This window comes from Schistocerca gregaria, chromosome 5 (genome assembly GCF_023897955.1).
Source record: "Schistocerca gregaria isolate iqSchGreg1 chromosome 5, iqSchGreg1.2, whole genome shotgun sequence".
Classification (NCBI taxonomy): Eukaryota; Metazoa; Arthropoda; class Insecta; order Orthoptera; family Acrididae; genus Schistocerca; species Schistocerca gregaria.
In genome coordinates, this window is record NC_064924.1 from 46,492,386 (window position 1) to 46,504,551 (window position 12,166).

Sequence of the window (12,166 nt, forward strand, 5' to 3'; positions counted from 1 at the left end):
TACCACTTTTTTTTTTTTTTTTTTTTTAGACGCGAACCACCGCCCCAACAAAAACTCATTAGTGGAAATTTTTTTTTTCTCCACCTGTCTATCATAAAAACAAAAACAAAGATAGTGCCACCGCCACTTTCATCCTACAGTTAACTAGGACGGCCGTTCGCCACCACTTTAGATTTTGCCAACGAAACAAAAATTAAATATGCCTCTCAACTTTTAATATAAAAAAAATAATAAAAGGAGAAAGGAAAGGGTATAATACGTTATTATATTTGATTTGTTGTTCATTTTGTTCTTAGTTTGTTCTTGTGTATTTATTTGGATTCTAAAGGCAGGTCTCCAGCCCACTTTTCTTTAATCTTTTTTTTATTTATATGGGTATCAATGTGCGAACAGTCATAGTTAATCAAGCCTGGAAAACTAAAATAGAATGAAGACACCATCGAAGATATTGAACGTAAATAACATGAGAAGAAAGCCACCACGTCGTAGTTAGGCTTCCCACTGACTGCGCCCGCTGATAAGGATTGTTCAATATATGCTCGTTTGCAGTTTGTTCTGACCTCATCTGCCATTGCCTGGAACATTCCAGCTGCACGGGGGGCTGTGAAAGGCACTCCATAGGTAGTTTGCAAGGCATTGTCGATATCTGTTATCCCGGAAATGGTATGATGTCTTTCTTGCAAATAGAGCCAGAAGTCAAGGAAATTCTTGTGTCCGTCACGACAGAGGTAATGGACCGCATGTCCACGTATCCAGGTGACGGAGTTGCTTCGAGTCTTGGGGTAAAATGTCTCATCCGGAAACAATAACGTGCGTGCAGATATATGCTCCGGCCTAACTCGCAAGACATAAGCCAGCATCTGCCGCACAAGGTGCCAAACCGGTTCCGCCTCTCCGCAGCTGAGGCGGTGCTCGTCAGAATCTACTGTGTTACAACCCACACAATTAGGAGATTCTGCCATGTGAATATTGTAGAGACGTTCTTGCGTCACCAGCTTCCCATTAACGACTACGTACCATTGGGAAACAACGTCGGAATCAAGCATGGCATCGTGTACAGTCTTCCACACCACGCGCCACCGTACGTCAGGATATTTTAGTTCGACCACATTTAGGGGGCGGCGTTGCATCATGTCGTGATAAATACGTCGAGTCGTGGCCATTTGTGGTGTCGTGAGCGCTACACTGCAATAACTTTGTTCTAAATAGAAACGTCCTATATAAAAGAGGGGCGCTGGGATGTCCTGTAGTGGCACCGGCGCTCTTAGTGAAGCAGGTCGTAGCGCCGTCAGAAGCAGACTCGTGAGGCTCGTAGGACAACGGCGCAGCAGACGTAAATGTGAGCTAACATAGAGGGCAATGGCCCTATCATTGACGTTGACTAGGCCGACACCACCTTTCTCCTTGGGAAGAGTAAGAGATACGTATCTGATCTTCAGTAACATACCAGCTGTGACGAAGTATCCCAGCGCTGCCATAATGCTACGAGCCAAGGGTTTCGGAATGGGTAGCGTTTGGGCGACATGCGGTATGCGGGACGCAAAGTATACATTGGCATAATACGCCCGCTGAACGATGTTGAGGGATCGCAAGCGCTGATTTGCAATTCCGGCCCTAATTTGGTGAAGAAGGCGTCGATAATTGAGCGTCGTCGCGCGTCGCATGTCGTTCATGAAATCTAAGCCCAAGCAGCGGACAGTATCACTGAAGCGTAAGGGGGCAATGTGTTCCTGCGGTAGCCCAATCCCGATGCTCAAGGCGACAGATTTGTCAACGTTGATTTGGCTACCAGAAGCTGTACCGTAGGTTGCAATCCAGTCCAACGTCGCGGCCATATCGTCAGCTCCTCGTATGACGATCATCAAATCATCCGCATATGCGGTGCAGCGATAGATGGAGCCGCCGAACTGTATCCCAGTGAGCCTGTCTCGGAGACCACACAACAAGGGTTCCAAGGCAAATGCAAATAACAATGTTGATAATGGACATCCCTGTCGTACTGATCGGCGGATCAGCATGGGTGCCGTCAGTCTTCCATTAACAAGAACTCGAGAAGTAGCCCCATGCAGAAGGCGTGTCAACACTCTGATAAAGGGGTCGGGATATTCCATGCGCCGTAGAACAGCAGTGAGGAAAGTGTGGCCCACACGGTCAAAAGCCTGGCTAAAGTCGATAGACGCCAGGGCTGCCGGTAAACGTCTCACCCGTGCAAGGGAGATGAGATCTCTGTAACGACATAACGCAGTTCTGATGTTGTTGGGTCCCCCCAAGGACATCTGATCGCTGGACAGGACGTGCAATAGTGTGCCCCGAAGACGTCCTGATAGCAGCCTCGAAAAGATCTTGAAGTCGCTCTTCAATAACGTTAAGGGGCGATAATCGCGGACATGATTCCGTCCCTTCGGCTTATGGATGGGGATAATCAGTCCTTCCAAGAACGGTGCAGGCAACGGTATACCCGGGGACATCAATTCCTGACAAATTTCAACCCAACACGGTACCAAACGTTGTTTAAATGCTCGATAGAACTCTAATGGTAATCCATCGATTCCTGGTGATTTATGGGGAGCACCTTTACCAATGGCGTCGAGCACTTCCTCTTCTGTCACTTCTCCCAGTAAAGTCGGTACCATGTCTGGTGGAACTGTACCGTGGACATGTGCTGACACGGAGTCTACCGTCGCCATATCACAGAGCACTGATGAATAAAGTTGAGCGTAATGACCATAGAAGGCTTCTGCTATATCTGCCTGTTCTGCCACGTGTCGTCCGTCGTCCGTTATCATGTCGGTTACCAGTGCCCTACGGCGCCTCCTGCGTTCTAGGAGCACGTGGTGCATAGATGGCCTTTCTGATTGTATCATGTCTGGAGCACGCGACCGTATAACAGCGCCTTGTGAATGATGGCGTGCTAAGGAGATGAGTTGCGCTTTCGCGCGGTTGACTATGATCTGCCGGTCAGGTGAGGGCTCCTTAGCAAGACATTCCCGTAGGACGGTGTAATAAAAGTTTTCCGTGCTCCTCCTCCATGCCGCCGCTTCTCGGCCGTAAGCCATGAAGGTGCGCCTAAGAGCAGGCTTCGCACATTCAATCCACCAACTGAGGGTCGATCGGTAACGACCACGACGCTATAAGGACGCGTTCCACGACTCTTCGATAGCACGTTTACATGCCGGCTCGTCCAGATGGGTAACGTTCAGTTTCCAGGGGGGCCTACTGCGCCACACACGTGCAGCTGGGAGGGCAATGGTGCAAATATAGGCTGTGTGGTCGGTGAATGCAGTGGGCCAGAGCTCTGCTCCTCTCGTCGCCGTCGAAAGGGTGCTTGTGACGTAAATCCTGTCTAACCGACTTGATGAATGACTTGTATAGTGGGTGTATCCAGGAGCTGGGCCATGGATATGTCGCCACGTGTCAATCAGGTGGAGGTCACGCACTAGCATTTCCAATTCCGCACACGGGACGTGATGTGGCTGCTGATCAGACGGAGATAATGTACAGTTAAAATCTCCTCCGATCACCATATCGTCTATGCGGTCCATAAATAGACGCGTGATATCTTCCGAAAAGAAGCGGGCCCGATCTCTCCGTCTCCCTGATCCTGAAGGGGCATAGACATTGATGAGTCGTACACCGTTGACAGTTACGGCCATGGCTCTTGCACTCGGTAAGTACAGTACGTCCGTAGCCTCCAAACCGTCCCGTAGCAGAACAACCACACCATTATCGGTAGAAGAGGCGTGGGAGATGTGGGCGGTATATCCGTAGAAGTCAGGGAAACTAGCGACACATACTTCCTGTAAGAGGGCCACGTCGACGTCCGCCGCATCAAGCATGCGTTGTAGCATTGTCAGTTTGTGTGGTGCCCTTATCGCGTTGATATTGATTGTGGCTAGGCGAAAGGTGTGCTGCCTAGCCTCTTCACCTAGGGTAGACCCCATGGAAATCAAAGCTAACCGCAAGAGATGCCGGACCTACCAAATCCGTTACAAATTATGCGTCTTTTACGATAGGAGTGGCATCTCCAATGCCACCCCCTCCGCTGTCACCCGTGCCCTCTTTAGGAAGTTCCTCAACATCGTCCGACCACAGTGGCTGCAACACGATGCTGTGTAGCTGATCAGCACCTAAATCTCCCGCACGTACGTCGTCTTTGTTAGAGGTAGACGGAGCGCCATCCATCGACGCGACCTGCTGAATCCGTGGTGCAAGAAGTAACTTGGCACTCGTGGTATGGGCAAGTGAACCGTCTACACCACTTAGATTCTCAGCAGGCGCAGCATCCATGCCGTCTGAGGAGATGTCACCTTCTTGACCGGCCGTGTGTAGGAGGCAATCGTCTGAAGGGGTCCGCCGACGTCGCTTCCGTCGTCGAGGCGAACGTTGCTTTCGAACGTGGACATCCGTATCCGAATGTGGGAGGCAATCCAGCGTCGTATCACCTTCCGCTAGGAAAGCCGCGGTCGGGACAATGTTCGCGTCCACGTCCATCGCGTTCTGGATGTTACGTTGCGTCTGGAGTCCGTGGGACTGCTGCTGCTGTTGTTGCTGTGGAGGGGGCGACATATGGGTTGGCATCGGGGGTCCTTCCTCTTCCTCCGTTGGTGCTTCTGGCGTCGATGGGTGCGTCTGATCGCCCGTTTCGTCCTCAACTATGGTGCGCATCGTCGTCTGAGCGTACGTGAGGGGCAGAATTGTCGTCCCCGTCGGGGAAACGGAGTCTCCCACTGGTATCTGCGTAATTCGACGTTGTAAGCAGCTCGATCGAACATGGCCTTCCTGCCCACATCCGGAACAGGTACGCGGCTGACCGTCGTACATGATGATTGCTCGACAGCCACCGATGTTCAAATAGGACGGCACATGTTTCTTGAGCTCAAGTTTAATTTGGCGCACACCATTGTAGACCTTATACGTCGAAAAAGTTTGCCACTTTTCTGCTACGTGGTTGATAACATTGCCGTACGGTCGGAAGGCGGCCTTGACAACTTCCTCTGGGACCTCGAAGGGGAGCTCAAAAACCCTTACAGTCCTTAGGCCCATGCCTGCATGATCCACCGTCACTGCACCTATATGTCCGTCAGAATGTTTGAATCTGAGAGAGTTCGAGTATTTGGACACCACTGTCGCGCAGACCTCTGCACTGGTCATTTTAACATAAACCACGCTCGCCGTTATAGAAAAATGTATTCCGACGACAGTCGCCGCATCTAAACGTAGATCGTCGCGTATGAACTGTTCTATTTCATAGGCTCGAGGACGCGCGTAATCTGGTTGGAAGGTAATTTTGATCGTATCGTGGCGCCATGTGTTTGCCATAGTCGCACCGAACTTGGAACAAATACAACTCGCGCCGCGAGAAGGTAAACACAAGCAAGCGCTCACGGTCGCGCACGGCGGGGCGCAGCGGACGTCCTCGCCCCACCGCAGCCGAAAGCAGACTGCCACTTTGGCTACCGAAGCACGACTCACGCCCGGTACTCACAGCTTTACTTCTGCCAGTAGAGCACTTGCCCGCGAAAGGCAAAGGTCCCGAGTTCGAGTCTCGGTCGGGCACACAGTTTTAATCTGCCAGGAAGTTTGATATGCTTTCATCTTGAATTTTAATTCCACTCATTACCTTTTATCTTATTTCCATCATTGCTTCCTCTTGGTCGTCCACTCTTATTATTCCCTCTTGGCTGTTGTACATATTGTATATTACCCGTCTCTCCGTATAGCGTACCCCTACATTTTTCAGAATTTCGAACATCATCCACCATTTTACAGTGTCGAAGGCTTTTTTCAGGTCGACCAAATCTATGAATGTGTCTTGATTTCTCTTTAGTCTTGCTTTCATTATTAACCTCAACATCAGAATTGCATCTCTCGTGCCTTTACCCTTCCTAAAGCCGAACTGTTCGTCATCTAGCGCAACCTCAATTTTCCTTTCCATTTTTCTGTACACTTTTCTTGTAAGCACTTGGATGCATCAGCTGTTAGGCTGGTTGTGCGATAATTCTTGCACTTGTGAGCTCTTTCCGTCTTCGGAATTGTGTGGATGATATTTTTTCGAAAGTCAGATGGTACCTCGCCACACTCATACGTTCTACACACCAACGTGAATAGTCGTTTTGTTGCTGCTTCCCCCAATGATTTTAGAAATTCTGATGGAATCTGTCCCTTGTGCCTTATTTGATATTAAGTACTCCGAAGGTCTTTTAAATTCTGGTTCTAATACTGGACCCCCTATCTCTTCTAAATCGACTCCTGTTTCCTCTTCTACCACATCATACAAATCTTTCCCCTCATCGAGGCTTTCAATGTATTCTTTCCACTTATCCGCTCTCTCATCTGCATTTAATAGTGGACTTCCCGTTGCACTCTCAATGTTACTATCCTTGCTCTTAATGTCACCGTAGGTTCTTTCGAATTTCCTCTACGCTGAGTGTGACCTTCCGACAATCACTTCTTTTTCGATGTCTTCGCATATTTTCTGCAGCCATTTCGTCTTAGCATCCCTGCAGTTCCTATTTATTTCATTCCTCAGCGACATGTATTTCTGTATTCCTGAGTTTCCCGGAACATTTTTGTACTTCCTTCTGTTACCGATCAATTGAAGTATTTCTTCTGTTACTCATGGATTCTTCGCAGTTACCTTCTTTGTACCTACGTTTTCCTTCCCGACTTCTGTGATGGCCGTTTCAAGAGATGTCCATTCTTCTTCAACTGTACTGCCTACTGAGCTATTCCCTATTGCTGTATCTATAGCCTTAGAGAACTTCAACCGTATCTCGTCATTCCTTAGTACTTCTGTATCCTCGTATTGCTCCTCACTAATGCCTTAAACTTCAGCCTACTCTTCATCACTACTATATCGTGATCTGAGTCTATATCAGCTCCTGGGTACACCTTAAATTCCAGTAGCTGATTTCGAATCTGTCTCATCATGATGTAATGTACTTTTCCAAGTATACCTCCCTCTCTTGTGAGAGAGCTATTACTAGCTGAAACTTGTTGCAGAACTCAATTAGACTTTCTCCTCTCTCGTTCCTTGTCCCAAGCCCATGTTCTCCTGTAACCTTTTCTTCTACTCCTTCCCCTACAACTGCATTCCAGTCCCCCATGACTATTAGATTTTCATCCTCCTTTACATACTGTATTATCCTTTCAATATCCTCATACACTTTGTCTATCTCTTCATTTTCGGCTGTATGCCAACAGGAAAAGGAAATGTCTTCTGAACACTGAGTTGTAAACTGTGGCAGCTAACTAGCCTCTTAAAAAACTATTTTATTGTTCTCCCATGAACTACACTATGTTATCAAAAGTATCCAGACACCTGGCTGAAAATGACTTTCAAGTTCGTGGCGCCCCCCATCGGTAATTCTGGAATTCAGTATAGTGTTGGCCCACCTTTAGTCTTGATGACAGCTTGCAATCTCGCAGGCATACGTTCAGTCAGGTGCTGGAAGGTTTCTTGAGGAATGGCAGCCCATTCTTCACGTAGTGCTGCACTGAGGTGAGATATCGATATCGGTCGGTGAGGCCTGGCACGAAGTCGGCGTTCCAAAACATCCAGAAGGTGTTCTATAGGATTCAGGTCATAACTCTGTGCAGGCCTGTCTATTACAGTGATGTTACTGTCTTGTAATCACTCCGCTACAGCCCATGCATCATGAACAGGTGCTTGATCGTTTTGAAAGATGTAATCGCCATCACCAATTGCTCTTCAACAGTGAAAAGCAAGAAGGTGCTTAAAACATCAACGTAGGCCTGTGCTGTGATAGTGAAACAACAAGGAGTGCAAGCCCTTCCATGAAAAACTAGACCACAGTATAACACGCCGCCTCCCATTTTTACTGTTGGCACTACACTCGCTGGCAGATGACGTTCGCTGAGCATTCGCCATACCCACACTCTGCCATCGGATCGCCACATTGTGTACCGTGATTCGTCACTCGACACAATGTTTTTCCATTGTTCAGTCGTCCAATGGTTACGCTCCTTACACTCCATTAGGCATTTACCGGCGTGATGTGTGGCTTATGAACATGTGCTGCACCATTAAATCCAGGTTTTTCTCACCTCCTGCCTAACTGTCATAGTACTTGCAGTGGATATTGATGCAGTTTGGAATTCCTGTGTGATGGCCTGGATACATGTCTGCCTATTACACATTACAACCCTCCTCAACTGTCAGTCATCAGACGAGGTCGGCCTGTACGATTTTGTGCTGTACGTGTCCCTTCACGTTTCTACTTCACTGTCACATCGGAGACAGTGGAGCTGGGTATTTTTGGGAGTGTGGAAATCTCGCTTACAGACGTATAACACAAGTGACACTCAACCACCCGAACACGTTCGAACTCCGTGAGTTCGCCGGAGCGCCTCATTCGCTCTCTCAGGATGTCTAATGACTACTGAGGTTGCTGACACGGAGTAGCTTGCAGCAGGTGGCAGCACAATGCACCTAATATGAAAAACGCATGTTTTTGGGGGTGTCCGAATACTTTTGATCAATTAGTGTAGCCATTTTATATATTGTGTGGGGTTACTAAATTTTCCTAAGTTATTGCAACTGGTTATCTCCTCCGCTATACAAGCTGCTTTATTTCCCTTGCACACTGCCTCACAGCTTGCCAGCATGCGGCTTAATTATGTGCCTGTTGCTTGGGAATTCTTGATGGTGGTATATATACACTGGTGTTGTAAGTAGGCTGTTTACATTTTCTTATTGGTAACGCCACGTATCGCTCTGTATGAAAAATCACTGGCTGTGCTGTGCGCAGTCCGTGGCTAGTTTGCATTGTTGTCTGCCATTGTAGTGTCGGGCAGCGGCAGCTGGATGCTAACAGCGCGTAGCGTTGCGCAGTTGGAGGTGAGCCGCCAGCAGTGGTGGACGTGGGGAGAGAGATGGCGGAGTTTTGAAATTTGTAAGAATTGGTGTCATGAACTGCTACATATATTATGACTATTAAGGTAAATACATTGCTAACTATGCCTATCAGTAGTTAGTGCCTTCAGTAGTTTGAATCTTTTATTTAGCTGGCAGTAGTGGCGCTCGCTGTATTGCAGTAGCTTGAGTAACGAAGATTTTTGTGAGGTAAGTGATTTGTGAAACGTATAGGTTAATGTTAGTCAGGGCCATTCTCTTGTAGGGATTTTTGGAAGTCAGATTGCGTTGCGCTAAAAACTATTGTGTGTCAGTTTAAGCACAGTCGTGTATAATTTTTCAAAGGGGACGTTTCATATGTCGACCCTTAGCCGAGGATACCTCACTGGAATCTTCTGATTTTTTCTTGTAGTGTGTGTAATTAATGTAGATTTTTTTTATTGCTAGCGCGTAATCATAGAGAGAATTTCCTTTGTAGTTGTAGTCTTTCATTGTTGTACAGTACAACAGATGTAGCATGCATGTAGAGTTGCACCAAGTATTTCGCAGCTGCGCTTGCAATTGACCAGATATTATTTTCAGTGCTATGTTAATGTGTTCTCTTATTTTTGCTCATCAAATTGTGTTTTTCTGTGTTGTCGTGTGAAATATTGTGACAATAATGGCGTGTGAAAGACGCAATACTAGGCTACAAAGTAAACTGAGAAATGACATTGAAGACGAAAGCAGTGTGTTAGCGCCACCGAGTAATGAATTAACTAATGTTCAAAGTAGTAATTTGGTAATTGTACATAGAGAAATGGAGCGGGCTGCAAACAATGGTGTAGACAGTGAAATAAGTAGCGAACAGTGAACAATTATCGATCGATCAGTCGGCAACAGCTCGCCTCAGGATTCCGAAATGACAGGACACATTCTTGCAAATACTGTAGATTCAGGTTTTGCGTCCTCACCGCTTTCTCAAATAAGTCAAGACACATTTTCTGTTTTTCAAACTGCGAATATTGCCGATGCAAATGCATTGCCGAATAGGACTAAGGAACATGTTTCAGACACCAGTGCATTGTTATTACAATTAATGCAACAAATGGGACAAAAGCTTCAAAAGTTAGACACAATGGAACAAAATCTTCAAAAGTTAGACACAACGCTTGAACAAAATCAGAAACAAATGGGACAGAATCTTCAAAAGTTAGACACAATGGAACAAAATCAGAGACAAACACAGCAACAGTTGGACACAATGGAACATAATCTTCAAACGTTAGACACAATGGAACAAAATCAGAGACAAACACAGCAACAGTTGGACACAATGGAACATAATCTTCGGAAGTTAGACACCACACTTGAACAAACACGTGAAGATTTAACTACTGAGTTACATGACATTGAAACGAAATGTCAAAAAATCTGTAATGACGTGAAAACACAAATTTGTGAGCATTTTCAACCTATTTTTTCGCGGCATTAAAACTCATTACAGAATCACGAAGCAGCCATAAAAGAATTGCAAACTGTTGTTCGTGAAAATCACGACACCTTGCAAGCTAAAATGGACTCAGTTGCATCCACCGATTCGGTTACGCAACTTGCAAGAACTCAGGAAAACTTAAAGGACACAGTAGATTCGATTTCAACACAAATGGACACTCTGAAACTTGGTTCAGAAAAACACACGGAGGAAATGTGTTCACTATCAGAGAAAGTAGCCGAACTTTCGGATCAGTTCACTAATTTATCTACGAAGGTAGATGATAATCTGAGTGACAGAAAACCGGTAGTCTTTAATGACACAGAAGAGTTCGAACAAATTAGGAAATTCAAACAAAATCAGAATCAAATTAATACGCAACACCAAAGAGAAATCCGGTAAGTACAAGATCAGTTGACACAGGTAATACAAGAATTACGTATTTCAGAGGACACTCGCACTCCAATACGGGAAGAGGGACATAAAAATACGGAACTGCCACAAAATAACAACACAGGGCACTTTGGAGATTATGAAATAAATTGGCAAAGTACACCGAATTTTGAGATGGAACCGCCGAAACGACGTAACAATGACCGATATGCGACCCGCCGACACGATGATTTTGACTATAAGCTGTTCATTACTACAAGTAAATTCAAAACATTTAAGAATTCTGGCAACGACATTCATCCACAAGCGTGGCTCCATCAATTCTCTCATTGTTTTCCTCCCAACTGGTCACTACAGCACAGATTAGAATTTATGTGTGGCTACTTAGAGAATGAACCAGCTGTAAGAATGCGATCGGTCATTCACGATTGCCACAGTGAAGGAGAATTTTACCATGCCTTCCTCTCAGCATATTGGTCCCAAGCCACACAAGACCGAGTAAAACATGGCATCATGATGATGCAACATTTCGAACGATCTGAATTTTCCAGTCTTGTGAAATATTTTGAAGACATGTTGCATAAGGATCAGTACCTGTCAAACCCATACAGCCCGTCAGAACTCATCCGCATTTGCTTAATCAAATTGCCTGAACATTTACGGCATATTATTTTGGCAGGCGGTTGCAAAGACGACATTGAAGCTTTTCAGGGACTCTTACAAGAATTAGAAATTGACACTGACAATCGCGGAACGCGAAAACAGGAACACAACAATTACAGGTCACATCCGTCGCAATTGCACGATGAAAGAAATAATAACTGGACACGACAAGGCTATTCTCACAATACAAATCGTGACCAAAACAGACACCACCCGTATGACAACCGTTGGCAGAGTAGTAATAATTACAGGGAAAGGTCACCTCTCCGCGGTAATGACTATCACAGAGACAATCAGAGAAACAGACAATATGGGAACCAAAATAATTACTATCAAGGGAGACAGAATAACTTTAGACGCAACGGTCCAGCGCGCAGTTACGATTCAGAGAGAAATTCTCCACCACGTGACCGACAAGAAAGAAACTATGGAATCTACCGACATGACGACAGACGATATGATCTAACGACAGACCTGAATTACAGCAGAACTGGCGGGAATCAAACAGAGCAGGGCCCTCTCGGCAAGGTGAAGTTAGGTCTTCTAATCCCATTAACGACGCGCGCCAACAAAGACACAGACAATGACTCGCACCGCAGGCAGCCGCGTGCGCCGGCTGGCTCAGAGAAAAATAACATAAGCTAACCTTGAGCAAAATTCCAGTGCTCCTTACCGACGTAACCACATGATAATTGCTTTTCAGTTGACAGTCTGCGTACTAGGTAGAGTAAAGGTTTACACCACATTTTACATGTAAAACC